Source organism: Lagopus muta, chromosome 12, assembly GCF_023343835.1.
Source record: "Lagopus muta isolate bLagMut1 chromosome 12, bLagMut1 primary, whole genome shotgun sequence".
In the NCBI taxonomy this organism is placed as follows: Eukaryota; Metazoa; Chordata; class Aves; order Galliformes; family Phasianidae; genus Lagopus; species Lagopus muta.
Window position 1 is genome coordinate 13,237,255 of NC_064444.1, and position 14,852 is coordinate 13,252,106.

Consider the following 14,852-nt stretch of genomic DNA (forward strand, 5'->3'; position numbering starts at 1 on the left):
CCAAAGTTTTCTGTTTGATTTCCAATATGTCCTTGTGGCTGCTAATGTGGAGACACTGGAAGTGCAAACTGAGAGCAGTTAGCTATTTTCACAGTCAATGATAAAATGATTTAACCTTTGCTGTTTTCCTTAAATCAATAACGTCGTCAGTTCTATTAGAAGCCCCACCTGCAGCGTTGCAGTACCAAACAGAGAAATGTCCTTTTATTTATTTTCTTCCCTTGTGTAACTTAGCAGTTAAGGAGGAGTGACCCCTCAATAAGGTCATCACAATAGTTTTTTCAGCAAGCACAGACTGGGTCTGCTGTCACTCAGCATTGTTGTGAACAATTCAATTTCTAGAAGAAAATGTTACATTTTAATATAGACCAACTTCAATATACAGAAGCACTGTAAAACGGGTCTGACCTGTGGCTCTTGGTGCAGTCCTGATCACACCCACGAGCACAGCTGGAAGGTTTTAGCCGTTGGCCAAGCACTGATTTTAGGGCACGATGCACATTCTTGCTCCGCAGAAAGAAGCATGAGAGAGAAAGGAAGTGGAAATACTTCTCTGTTTCTTAATTGACTTAAGAAGTCAACAAACCTCGCAGCCAAGGCTGCAAAGCTGGAGAAATCGAGTGGTGAGACTTGGACTGCGAAGTGCTTCATTTCCTTTAGAAGCTGGCTTATTAGCCCCTTTGTTACAGTAGTGCTTCTTTTGGTCCACTGACAACCATCCTGACCTCTTCAATGGTTTCACATTGCTGTGAGTTTGTGTTGGTTTTCCAGTTTTCTTTGGAGAAGCTGCTTTTATAGAACCAAGTCCCACTGACTTTCACAAAATACAGAACAGTAGAAAATGTGACCTTGGTTCCAAGTCAGTTAGACCGAGAATTTTAAAACAAATCACAGCTGTGACAAGAAACCTGAGCAGCTTTTCATTTGCCTAGAGATGCATGTAACTCCTGTAGATTTTATGCTTTAGAGAAAAGAAGCAAATTATTCCCAAAAGTTCCTTAAATTGATCCAATAGCCCAGGAATGCAAGCTACATAACAGTAGTGAAATTCTACCTTCTTTTTATTGTAGCTGATGCAGTAAAGTATTTTTGCATTTAACATCATAAACGTAATGGTCTTCAGCAATCCATTCTAATACTGTCTCTAAAATGAGGATGATATCAATGTAACAGCTCAAAATAATTTCCCTTTCCTTTCCTCCTAAGCATGTAGTGCCAACCGCTTCAGGACTGTGGTATTATTAGACATCTTTGAACTCACAGATTTACAGGAAATAGCACAAAATTTACCTGAGCTATTCGTCTTGCTCTCTAAATGAAGTTAAGGCTGTCTTGGTTGCTTTTTCTTTGGTTAGCTGCAAAAGGCAGCGTGATAAAGCGCGCTTTCCTAAATGCCATCTGCTCAGCAACTGTCCCTTGAGCACTACCTGACTCATTTATGGGAGCCACGGAACGCCTCAGTGTTGAAAGTCTTTGCAAATAAAATTATTTAAAAGTTACTTATTGGGACCCAATTTACCCCTCTTTCTACTATGAATAGTGCAAGAAAATATCCTGTAGGCAGATTCAACCCACAATGACTTAAGAATTAAGGCACCCCCCCATTAGAATTACAATTGCAATCTACACTGAAGCATACATCCTTATTGTACAAAGCAAACCTCTGCAATGCTCTGTAACTCAATTTGCAAACAGTGCTGGAAGTGGATTTGGTAGAAACAACACATCAACAACTAATTCAAATAGAAAATTGGAAAAGAGTTTGAATTTTGTCATGCTAGATCTCATCAGCTAATGCGTTGCATTTTATTTTAATTGAATAACTATAACCTATCATAAATCTAGATTTGTGATTCAGTCTGGAAGGTTTAGATGCATGTTTAGTGCTCTGGTCCTATATGTGCAATACCTGCATTTTTAAGAGGGTTTTTTTTCCCTCCTTTTGTAGGACTTCTTCTCTAAACAAGTGCTTGAAAATCATGAAGCATGCTTGTCTATGGATAACACAGCTTCACAGTATCACACTGTACAGCTGTACGTATGTACAGCTCTCACATGCACACAGGTCATTTATTTGGGTCTGAAGGTGCCAACAGACAAATGATTAATTGCAGGCTGGTGCCCAGGCAGAGCTGCTTGCAAGGAAGCTGCAGTGCTGCAGGAAAAGACAAGGGGAAGTGTGTGCTGTATGTAGCATGTGTGGGAGCCAATGGATTGTATCTTAAAGTCTATACTTCGCTTTTTTTGCTTTTACATCCATTTTGCTAGAAATGAGTTGTAGTTATCCAGTTTAATCATCGTAGCAGTTCTCATATAGCACTTCTGGTGTTCTGGAACTGCTGCTGTTAAAAAGTTACAGCATCAGTAGTACTGAATCATGCAGAATTTTATATCTTCATGTGGGACAGCAAATGGTTGTGGGTATACGGAGCTGATCTGAAGGAACTGGTGTGCTTGGGAGGTCCACAAACTTGTGATGAAGTCCAGCTGTTCTGAAATAAGTCCACTGATGATCTCAGAGCCATGCATTTTCCATTTCCTGCAGGTTTTTTAATCCAGTTATCTACTCCAGCTTTCATTGAAGAGGAATTCTTTCTAACACGTGTTTTGCTGGAGGATCTTTTTCTCCCTCTCCCGATCCTGGCCTGCGCGGCCTTTAAAGTTTCCCTTCCACCTCGAGCGGTTCTGCGATGCTACGAACTGACAGAACTAGGTTTGAATTCCCCATCCCACAAAGCGCTCCCGGTCGGCAGTCTCACGAAACGCTTCCCATTTGCAATATCCGAACGGGAGCGTGAGAGGCGACCAGAGCACTTGCGGTGCGTGCGAAGCGCTGCTCCCCGCGTGGCGAGCCGAGCGCGGGGCTCCGGCCTGAGGAGAAGGATGGAGCGAGCGCTGCCCACGCGACACCCGTAGCCTTCAATGACCGCACCGAGCCGTGTGACGGCTGCGGGGCTCTGGCAGACGGCGGGGCCGCCTGCGCTGACAGCCCGCCGGGCCGAAGGCTGAGCGGAGCCCGCGCGCCGCCTCACAGCTCCTCGCGCCGCCGCCAGGAGGCGGGAAGGGCACGACGCACAACGCCCCGCGCGCACGGAGCCTCCCGCGGACACCTCGGAGACGGCAGGAGGAGGAGGAGGAGGAGGGAGCAGCAGCGCCCGGTACCGACCCGCCGTCCACCGCTACCGCTTCTCTTCTGGCCGCCGCAGGTGAGCGCTGGGCCGGGCGTCCCTTCCCTTCTCGGCGGTGGGGGCCGGGCGGGCGGGGCCGAGAGCGGCCGCGCCCCGGAGGTGAGGGGCCCCGAGGTGAGGGCGCCCTGCCGCCGCGATCGCCGTCCGCCCGGCCCTGGGGAACTTCTGCCTGCAGGGTAAGGGAAGCCGGGGCGCGCTCGGCCGGGGAGAGCCCCGATCCGCTCCGCTTCATCGCTGCGGCTCGCGCCGGAACGCTGCCGGAGCGGCGCGCCGTGCGCGGGATGGCACCCAGCGACTTACCGTGGTCCCCATAGGGTCTGGGCGGTTCCAGTAACGAAGGAAGAGAGAGGCTGAAAGAGCAGAACTTGCGGAAAGTAACAGCGAGCCGTGCTGCGCCGAGTGCCTCGTGCGGGCAGCCGGCGCGGTGTCAGGCCCGTGCTGCTTTCGCTGGGTCGGGTCGGCTCGGCGTGCGGAGCCCTGAGCCGAGAGCTGAGCCGAGAGCTGAGCTGCGCTGAGCGCCGCGCTTTGTGCCTGCACAGCGGCCCGGAGCGAGACCGAGAGCGGCTCGTCCTGCTGGAGGATCCCGGGTCCCCGATTGCGTACTTTTTCAGTCTATTCGAGTTTTACTTTAGGGAAAGAAGCATGTAGGTTGCTCCAAAAGTAATGCCTCATATTCTTTTTTTCTTTTAAAGAAGCTTCAATAGTTACAAAGACCAGTACTATTGTTTGGTAGAGCGAATTCTCAGCAACAGAACACTTTTTCAACGCAGTTGTGACCGTTTGCTCTGCAGCAGCAGAGGTGCCCCACTGTCACTATTGGCGCTGCTGAAATGCACCACCTACTGCCTTGCTGTACTCACATCCACTGCTTGGTCTCCATAAGCATTCAGCAAATGCTGATATTAAGGGATGCCATTTTTTTCTGCATGTAGGATTCCAGTGACACACCTTTCCTTCATCTTCACTTCCATGTCAGACATCATTTTATCAGACTGCCCCTCTGCTGCTTTCTGTTGTGTGGCAACAAACTGTAATTGTGCCTGGTGGGAAGGTACAACCTCTGCTGCCATACCACCGACATTTGCTTCTGCCATTGTGGGCCAACACAATAAAATAGGAGGTATTTCTTTTGGAGCAGCCTTAGTGCTTAAATCTCCAGAGAAGACTGAAATGTGTGAGGCGGGTTGGCTCATGTCTTTTTGTGCTGCAGAAGCAGCGTGTATCATTCAGCTCTGCTCTTGGTAGGAAGCTTAACAGCATTACTGCACTAAGCGAGCATGCTTAACTGAGGGATTCAGACATCTCCGTATGTATGATGTGATGTCCACTACCATTTGGTCTCATTACGTTTGCTGGAGGCGGGTAAAGCATGTCAGTGAGAAGAGTCACCTATCCTGCTGGTGTTAGCAGGGACCCAGGGCCCTTTTAGAGGCTGCTGAGGTGAGGCTGCTTTGTGGTGTGCAGAAGTGTTGAAATCTGATGAAGCCACTTGAAACCATTTTTGGATACTAAAAGTAAACACACAGTGTAGTGTTTGCATTTGGCTCAGCATAGAAGCCCACTTCTCTCCTGTCAGTGTGCAGCTCTTTATTTGTATTGCTCTCTGCCTTACACGCTTGGTCATGGACCAAGACCACGTTGTACTAAGCGCTGTGCAAATATTAGGGGGAGTCCATGCAAATGGTTTGGATTCTGAGGCTGTTGTGATTTATTGTAGGAAATAAAATGTCCTCTGCTGGACACAGGGGTATGAACGTTCCTACAGAGTGGGACATGCACTGATGGTTTTGCTGCTTTGTGCTGTAACTGAGGATGCTGCAATCTTTTCTATTTATTTAAATGAAGAAACAGGCTGTGAAATGTTTTATTATTACTAAGCAAGCAGAATTCCAGGGGAGAATGAGAGAGTTTTGGGGAAGGTTTAATGCTTAGTGATAGGTGCGAAATAAATAAACGCTGTAGTGCTTGTGGGTTTTTGTTTGTTACAAAGATATCCCATCTTCCAGATGTTGAAATCCTGATCCGGAAGCTTTTAAAAGGTCCCCTGTGGGCAGGAGGACGATGTGTGGCAGGTCTGTGGTAAGACCCGTGTGCACAGGGTATACTTGTGTGAAATAAGTGCTTTGGAATTAAGTATTCTGAATTGCAGTGGTTGACAAAGTCATCATGCGTTGACATTTCCCTCTATCCAGAGATGTAGAATGGAAAATAAGAATGAGAAGAACCAGCCTGGAAGCAAGAGGGCAATACTGGTTTCTAATGGCCATTAAAGGACGTTATTTGTGCTTCCAGAAGCCATTACTTACAGCAGTTAGGGACATTGGGGGTTCTTGTAAAGCAGCCATTAAGCTTCTTAATTTTTTTCTTAATGAAGCTAATGTCAACACCATTAAGAGTAAGCAGGGAAGGCACTTCATTCCCTAATGTATGTGCATCCTTACCTCGTGGTTTGTGCTAAGTGAAAGAGCAGGTGCTGGTGGAGAGCTAATTAGCTGAGGTGTTAGCCTAGAGACAGATGAACGCAGCCTTCTGTTAATGTGGGTGTCTGTGTAATTGCCAGTGGCTCTGGGATCAAAAAGAGGAAAGATGGTGTTCCTTGTGGAATTACCAAAAAATGAAAAGTGTAAATTGAAATCTTACTGATGTGTTTGTTGGAATAAGCCCTTGACTTAACGTAGCAGAATTTATGGAAACGATCACTTTTAATCTGTTGTAAAGGCTTTAAAGCGTAGGGTGAAGCACTTCACCCGGAGATTCCTCCCTCAGTCTGAATGTCTGTGATAGAGCTGTGTTTATCTGTTTGGAAAAGCACCCGGCTGCCTGATGGCTTGGGAGGGTTTGGTTGCTGTATTAGGGGAATGAAATGTAGCACTGAGCAGGGCTTCTGTTCAGATCATCTTTTGGGACTTCTATGGGAAATATACGTATGTTTATCAATCCAGGACCGTTTGTTTACACTGAGTGACCTGGAGATGAAGGCCATGTGGGAGGTGGGACTGGAGGTGTCTGTGCTGCAGAGGGCTGTCTGCTGGTAGGCACCATCTGGAGGGCTGTTCTTTCGCAGGCTGAGCTCTGCTCAGCACATCTTCTATTAAGTGAGTATCTGCGAACTTTCAAGATGATGATTTGCTAACCTGACAGGATGTTACAGTGTGAAGTAGTTTGTAACCGTTCTGCAGGCAGATCGTCCTGCATCAACATGAGGAAGTGCAGCTTCTGCCTTAGGCCACGAGGTACGTGCCTTGTGTGCAGTGCTGACAAACAGGCCTTCTGCTCTCAAAGTGTAAAATAGGAATTCGGGATTTCCTCCTGTCTTTTAAAGAGCCATCTTCACTTGGAAAAAAAAAAAAAACCTTTAATAAAAATGGTATAAAACGTTTCATGATAAAAAGTATTTCATCGTTATCTCCAGAGAGATTTGCCAATCATTTGAAGAAACTTCTGCTGTTTTTGCCCTTTGCTTTACACCCTGCCCTGCCTTCCTTCATTCGCCCCAAGAAGGCTCCCGGCTCTGTCCCACAGTGCCAGCTGCTGCCGTGGTGGTCTGCAGTGCATTTCATCTTTCATTCTGCACGTGTTTTTCATTGCTTAATACACACAACAGACAGCAGGGCGAGTACTTTATGCTGTGATACTCACTGCACATCATCTGTGGGCTCCTACTCTAGCTGAGCCTCATCTCTTCAGAGTTAGGAAGATAAGACTCAAAAGGTGAATTCATTTCCTCCAGGTTCTGCAGAGACAGATGAAAGGGTAATGTTGAAGAGGAATGTGGGGTTGCCGTTCCTTCTCTAATGGAGGCATTGCTTTAGCTCAGCAGCTTGTAGTTATTACATGGATTTTTAGTAAGATGTGTCCTTCAAGTAGGAACGTGATTTGTTTTGTGTAGCCTGATTTCAGTAATGTTCTATGCAACTCAAGCTGGTGTTCTGTGACAGCCAGGCTGCTGTTTCACTCTTTATGGCACAGTGTGAGTTCAGCAGCTCCAGTCTGTCTGTGGCTTAGAGACAAAGCCATGTCAAAGTTGGCTCAGGGCTGCAATGCTGCTGCTTTTCTGAAGAGCCTCCTTGCAGCTCATGGCACTATGCATTAGCAGCTGTTCTGCAATCCTCATCTCAGCATTAGCACAGCTTCTGGCCTGTAATTAGACAGAAGGAACAAGCAGGGTGTGTTTAGCTTCTGTTTTTTGACTTAGAGCTAAGCGATTAAGTAACGTGCTGTAGTTAGTACAGAAATAACAAAGACTTCCAAGGCTATAACTGAGGTGTACATAAGAGGAAGGTGACAGGTGTCTCTGGATGTGGCTGTTTGTGGCAGCCTCACTCTGTAGTGCCTGCGTGCTGCCTGATGTCTGCCCAGGTGTGAGCTCAGTGCCGGCAGCGTGCAGGGCTTCAGCTGTGTGAGGTGTTCCCAGCTGCCTTCCTCGTGTCCTGCCTTCAGTCTGCTTCCATCACGGGGCTCTGTGTCGTCCTCTGCTCTCCGTGATGCGTGAGCCAGTGCTGCTCAGCCTGGGTGCTGTTGTTCATCCCACAGTTAAGGAAACATGTCTTTCTGAGATTCCCAGCGAGTGTAGTCATAAATTCCCTTTTGATAACATTGCTTTGTAGTTGACCACGAGTGTCCTCTTGTACTGTAATCAATATTAAAATGTGTTTAAAGGACTTTGATTAAGTCCTAAGGTCTTACAGTGCGTACTTTATATTGGGGAAGGAGGGAGCGTTGGTCTTTTATAGGCAGATAAATGTTGAAATAGCCTACATGTGACTCCTTGCAACTTGTTACTTTTCTCTCTGGGAGGAGTTTTGTTATGACCAATAACATCAGCGCTCCAGTGAACTGAAGAAAATATTTCAGTAAGAAGGTCTTAATTTGTAATTTATCCTGGATTTTAGTCATTAGGTGCGTAATGTCTAATTTGTGATATCTTTTTTATTTGTATGGAATACAATTTTTTGGTATTAGGGCATTCTTTTTAAAATGTCTTTCTCAGAACCAGTTGCTGAGCAAAGCACTAGCAGTGTCTGACTTTCATTCAGGCGCTGTTCTGCCTGTGTAAGCCAAATGGAGCGTGCAGATGCTGCTGGGCTGGATAGCAAGCGTGGTGGAAGCAGCCGTCAGAGCTGGGTTGGGAGCAGTCTGAGGTCACTGGGATTTACTCATGGGCAGCTGAAATAAATGGCAATGGGCAGTAAAGGGATCATTTTAAATGCCAGGTGTTCGTAGCACCTGGCTCGTGTCAGCCCTGGTCCATCTGTTACATTACTTTCAGGTAGGACCTGCTGCTGGAGCCGTGCTGAAGGGAAATGGGGGCACACTGAGGGAGAACAAACTTCCTCCTTGGGCTTCTTGTCTGTAGCTGGTTCTCCGTTGTTTCCTCTGAACTTCTGGGGCTGAGTCAAAAAAACCCCAAGTTCCAGTAGCAGAATGGGTTTTCAATTTCAATTTCCTCATTTGAAAGGAAGCTGGGGCACGGCTCTCAACACTTTCTCACTTCCCTGTGCTGACCGATCTGCTGGGCTGCTGCTGGAGGGTGGCTGGCACCGCAGCACCGGGTGGGATGGGGGAAGTGGTGTGTGAGGAGCACAGCCATGTTTGTGAGATACACTTTTACTGCAGTAAACTAAAATAAATTGTAGAGGAGAAGAGAAATTGTGTGTTGTCATTATGAGCGTGCTTTGATCAGGATTAATCTGGGTTTTGAGGTGAAAACCCTCTAAAATTCCTTATTGCAGATAAAAGCAATGAATCAATTGTGATCTTTACTTATTCACCCTGTATGTGGTACATACACTCATGTGTGCGTGCCCTGTGCACTTCATTAGAAGAGAAACCCAGGTAAAGAATACTCCTGTCCATTTATAACTCATAGGTTGATGGCCGATGTATTTCAGCAAGAAGCCTGAAGGGAGCGTCAGCATTGCAGTGTGTTTCCTCACGTGTGGGGTGGGAAGAACATCTGCTGCCCTGCCCATGGCTGCTGTTTGAGCTCAGGAGCTGATTGAGGTTTGGCTTTTGGGGGCCCCGTTTTGCTCTGCTATGGATGTTCATTGGCTGCTCATGAGTTTAAGAATTCTTTCTCAGCGAGTGCTTTACATATGTCCAGCAGCTTCTTTTGGGAATGTCCTGGAAATGTCAGATTGCTTTCTGTGTGCTGGTTATGTGCAAATGACTGTTGATGGCTTTGTAAAGTGTGTTTTTGGAAAATATTCTCCTGTGTCTGAAGAGGAACAAAGGAGTAAATTGAACCCAGGGTGGGTTCATGGTGTGGTCCCATGTCTGTCGGTGGGACAGGGCAGCTCTGCCTGCTTCCTGAGCTGGTTCTGGAACTCTGGACAAAGCGGCAGTTTCTATAGGATAAGCAGTTTTGTTTTTTTTTTTTAAATTTTTAATTATAAGTGGGAACTTTTTCCTCCAAAGGAACAGAACAAGCAGGATAGAGGAAGTGGGAAGGCAGCGTTGTTGGACTTAAGGAGACGGGCAGGGGCCGTTCCCTGCTGTTGGGCACCAGCTGCATCCTAAAGCTGCAGGCTGCCGGAGCGACCCGGGCTGTGTTTTGTGTGCCATACTGCTGGTGGAATTGTTAGCCCCACTGCAGTACTGCAATGGAGAGATTTGTGCTCCTCTGCTTTCCTTGTGCAATGGGAAATGAATGTGAGAATACTTCACTCAGTTACTTCTTAAAAATCTACAGGGTTTTTTTTTTTTTGTAAGTTCCTAAGGAGTGTCCTGTTTTTGATTTTGTATTCTCTGCTTTTGGATTACAATTAGCAAACGAATGCTACACAGCAGTTATAATCCCCCCCTCCCTTCTCTCTCATGATGCTGCACCGTAGAGGAAGGCAGGAGATGCATCACAGCACTGCGGAGGCAGACAAAGCCAGGAACTGATCTGAGAAAGTGAGAATTTAGTTTTGTAACTATAAACAATATGCAATGCTTTCAAAAAAAGTAGGAAAAAAAAGCAGCATAGTTACCATGTAAATCTAATTGGACATGGTTCTTATAGCACCACAAATATGCAAGGTCTCACATAAGCAGGGTTGTTCAACCCCAGGAGCTGAGGTGTTGATTGCCTGCGTGCTGGGAGCTCGCTGAGCCATAGAGCTTTGGTGACATCACTTGTCAGCGGGAGCAGAACTGGGGGCTGCTGCCTTGCTTCTGGCCAGGTGCAGACCAGTTAGCTAACAGCCTTACTGGACAGTGGTGATTAAATTGGGATTCATGAATAATGTATTGAAAGAATGAAATAATTGTCTTGTTGTGTTTTTTGGCTTTTTTTTCCCCTCTAGATTTTGGACAGATTTAGAATCAAGCTGTTCACTTTGTTATATTGACTGTGTGTGTGTTCTGTAACTGTTTATAAAACATGTCTAGACAGGGAATTTGGGTGTAGTTGTAGCTCAACTGGTTTACCAGAGTGGCTTAAATACTTGTTTTAAATGTTGAATCAATTTTTGCCCTACATTCATCCAGGCTGTCAGAAATACATTCTGCTGTACTTCACTGAGGTATGGTTCCCTTGCCAGTGATGGTTAAGCTTTTCTTAGTTATCTCTGCTGCTGAAAAAAACTTACATATGAAGAAAGCTAACTAAAATGTCATTCCTGGAGAACACAGAATCAAAAAGCTGCTGTGCTTGTTTGTCTTTCTGGATGGCTTCTCATCTCTGTGTACAGGTGTCCCAGGCATCATTCTTTGATCTTGTGCATTTACAGATGGATAACCAGCGTTTTAAGAAGCACTTGCCAAAAAAAATATCACGCTACTTGATGGTAAGTCTATGAGGAGTGCTGGCTGCAGAAAGTGTGGATGCATAAGCTGGTTAATTTATTTTCTCATTGAAACCAAGCCAGGGAGTGAGGCAGCACTTCTCCAGCACACTGTGTATTCAGCGTGCTGAAAGCTGTGCTAAGTAACGCTGTGTGCAGTTGGAATAGTTGGAAAAAGGATGGTGTGTTTCTGTTCTTACACGCTGTGAAAACATTCTCACTAGAAACAGAGGGGTTTCGAGAGCGGGAAAAGGTGGCTGAGGGTAGAAGAGGAATGATTCCTTTGACTGTGGCTCTCATTTGTGGAAACAGGCTGACTGCAGGTTGTAGGCAGAGAGGCCCTCTCTGCAAGACAGCAGTCAGTAGTGCTGTGCCCCCATACATGAGTGCATTGAGCACTTCGGGGCTTCAGAGCTGCTTGGTGTGGTGCCTCTGCAGGCTTGCTCACTGGGCCTGGGCCTTGGAACAGCTGTCTTGGGCCTTAAAACCAGCACTGACTGTGTAGCCATTTCAAGTAAATTGCTCTGGAGGCACAGTACCACCAGTACCACTGGGCTCCTGGATGCCTGGGGTAGCTGACAGTCACAGACACCAGCTAACTGTGCGCCACGTTCTGAAGAAAGCTTTTAGGTGATGCTGAAGATTTCCAGTCAGTGCAAAATGAACAATTTTGCATGCTGTTCTTTGAGCCTCCCTTCTTTGACCTGTTCCCTGGGGTCTGACTGATGCTCTCCTGAGCTCCCATCTCTGTGCTTCACACTTGCTACAGGCCTATCTCTACCTGGCAGAAGGATCCAGGCAAGCCTGGATTCTCTCACCATTCCCTCAGCTGCTGCCTGGCCCTCTGTTGGGCACAAACCCCTGGGTGGTCTGTTGCGTGGTTACCATGCAATTTGAGTTCAGACCTGAAAAACTGGTTTTTATGGGCACTAACCACCTGTTCTGTTAGGGAACAGCCCAGGTAATTGCGGATGGTCTTTAATGATGCCTTGTTCAAGTGTGGAGGCTGAGCACCACTCCTTCCTCAGTACGTTGCAATACAGTCCATCCTCCTAACTGGGCTCTGGGTCTTGAACAGGGATGTTACCTACAAAGAACTAGAAATGTCCAATTGACATTCAGAATGTAGATGTCAGATCATGCGTAATCAAAGGAATTTGTGCAGCGGAGCTGTATTTTGCATCTGTGTTTTCTCTCCCTCTCCAGAATGGTGCACAGGCAGGCAGTCTGTATGTCTGCTGACATGTTGGGGCATAGCAAAGTAATTTTGGTCCTGGTAGTTCTTAGCCCCTGCCTGGGCAGGTAACTGGTCCTCATGAAAACCTGGGAGGATGACTGCAGAGAAAGTTGCTGAGGAACGAGCCATAATGCCTCCTGTGTGCACTGCCATCCTATGTAAGGCACACGTGAGACAGTTTGTTCTGGCTTCATTTACAGGAGGAGATAGTTTGTACACTGGCAGTTGTTAGGGGAGATTTTATACGTTACGAACCCCCATAACTTCTGATACTGAGTGGGTTTGTTTTTCCCTCTAATTTTTTTTCAAAAGCGTTTTAATGCTGTACAGCTTCTCTTTCTCATGCTTTCTGAATTTTCACCTGTTCTTGACATAAGTTTAATTTCTCTCTGTGGGCAAGTGCTGAAAGCTCTGATTAAAACACACAGTTTTGTGATTTAGTGTTATACTAAAAATGTCAGCTAGCATAAATATTCTGATAAAGCTGTAAGCTTGTCAGCCAGGAGGCTAAATCATTCTTATAACTTCCTTCCTGCCTTAATGGAGAAGGCTGCAAACTTCTGTGCACTTTAATTGGGCCTGTGACTTACACTTTTGTGTATGTTTCTCTACTCATTCTAGATTTCAAGCACACTAAATGAAGGAATATATGACCAAGGTTACATGCTGGGTTTCGGTAGCGTGTGAGACGGTGTTGTGTTGGGGCTGTTATCTTGTTTTTACTCTTCTGTGCAAGTGAATAATTTCTGAACAAGAACTAGCGGTAAGGACCTTAAAAGCAGGAGTATTGAAACAAACCTCTGGTTTTTTTATTGATGAGATGCTGGTGTTTCTTTTGTTTCATTTGAGTCAGAGTGAGCACGTTTCTCTTTGGGGATTCGTTCGTATAGATTTACCATGCAGTCAGTGAGTTCCTTGATGCTCCTGAAGATTCACCAAATATTTGCTGTTCCTTAGGCTGATCTGTTAATGGCTTCTGTGGGATCATAAAAGGATGAACTGGGAGAGACGTTTGTTTGCTCGGAGCAGGAGTGGCTGATCCCTGGGAGCAGTGGGGAGCCCAGACCTCTGGCCCCATCTGCTTGTGCTCTGGGGCAGAGCTCTCTGGCCTCCCCTCTGCAGACTGCAGGAAGGAAGGTGGGGACTGCGTGCAGACTGGTACTTAATTCAGCATTGTTGCCTTTTATTTAAATGACACGTTTCTCCATGCATTTTTGTGCTAGCTTCCAGTCATCATCTCAGCCAAGAGGAAACCTTTGGGGAAGCTTAAAGTCAAACAAAACTTGAAATAATTGTTGTATTAGTTAATGCATTTCCTGTTGTGAATACCATTTTCTGTAACTCTTAATATTTGTTTATTTTAGGTTACTTACATTCTGGCTTTATGCTCACGGTACAGGTTTATTTTCACCCATGATGTTGATAATGCAGATATCTAGTGCTCACAGCGCATGCAAAACATCTCCTCGTCTTGGCATGGTTGATTGCAGCTGTTATATTTTTATTTTATTTTTTTACTTTTGTGCGTCATCCTGTCTAAGAACTCAGGATTTCATAAATCAGTGTTTTGGGTGGGGAGTTCAGTGAATGTTAGTTTCTTTGTTCATTGTCCATAGCATTATCTCAATATAAGAACTTATTCTTCTGCTGCTCTTAATTTGTGCTCAGTACCTCTAAGTGACCCTGCACAATTCATTTCCCAAAGGGACGTTGTACTGTTGGTACCTTTGTTACAAACCTGCTGTGGTTTAACTAAATGTTACAGCATTTCTATGGCTGTGTGTAGAGTAGCTAAAAATGTAGATGTGCCTGTTCTGTGCGTGGTTTAGGTCACTGAAGGGTTGCATATGGTTTGTGTTTTTTCTTACCCTCAGATGTTTGGCTGCTGGCTCCTGAATGAAGCAGGCTACGTGTTAGGTATGAATGCAGGGTTTGTCACGTCGCACAGGCTATTGCATTTCTGCTTCATTTGTTAAATTTTTGCCTTTGAGACACTTTCTTTTTTGAAGCATCATGGTATTCCCTGTTGAAAGTTTGTCAGAGACCGTTAAATGGCTTAATTAAGTGTCAACAGAAATATCTGAAGGAAGTTGTTAGAGTAAAAGCAACTTCTGGACATGAAAACGTTTGAGAGCGTTGCGTTAGAAATACAAAACGTGTACATGTTTGTGCCTTTTTTTTTCTTTCTCATTGGGAAATAGTATGTCTTTCTAAACTGGAAATGAAATGCAGGACGACTTGGTTCTGTGATTTGCGTAGGTGTGTAAAAATGTGTAAAGCATGTAAAATGTATTTACATAAAAATAGTCACAACAGAATTGATGTTTCTCTGTTTGCACTAAGAACTCTCTTATTAAAAGCATGAGCTGAAGCTTCTTCTTTTGATTGTGAAACTTCTTCATTTAGTCCTCCCCCGACGTGCACTTACATACAGGTACTTGTGGTGTGTGTCTTACCATGTGACAGTCTAAGATGGAAGAATGGATTTTTTCCCATGTGAAGTTACTGTTTTTTAGGTGGCACTCAGCATGATTAAGCGGTGGAAGCACAAACCTGGCAGTCAGCAGATGCAGTTGGTGTTGATAGGGTGATCCCAGCAAGTCTGCTTTTCTTCTGGCTTTTTCTGCCTGCGAAACGCTGATGCTAACAAGAGTACAG

General features: G+C 45.5%; 1 protein-coding gene across 6 annotated transcripts in view; it reads left to right on the top strand.

Annotated features, from left to right (window-relative positions):
- Window positions 1–471: 471 nt before the first annotated feature.
- Window positions 472–14,852, top strand: part of ADCY7 (adenylate cyclase 7) — a 62,376-nt gene continuing 47,995 nt past the window's right edge. For 2 of the 6 annotated variants that reach the window (XM_048958349.1, XM_048958354.1), the window contains exon 1: window positions 472–3,206. The gene's annotated coding sequence lies outside the window, so the exon portion shown is untranslated. Of the gene's footprint in view, window positions 3,207–3,258; window positions 3,365–10,902; window positions 10,961–14,852 lie in introns of those variants that run through there. The other 4 variants (XM_048958357.1, XM_048958351.1, XM_048958356.1 and 1 more) reach the window with 4 other exon arrangements.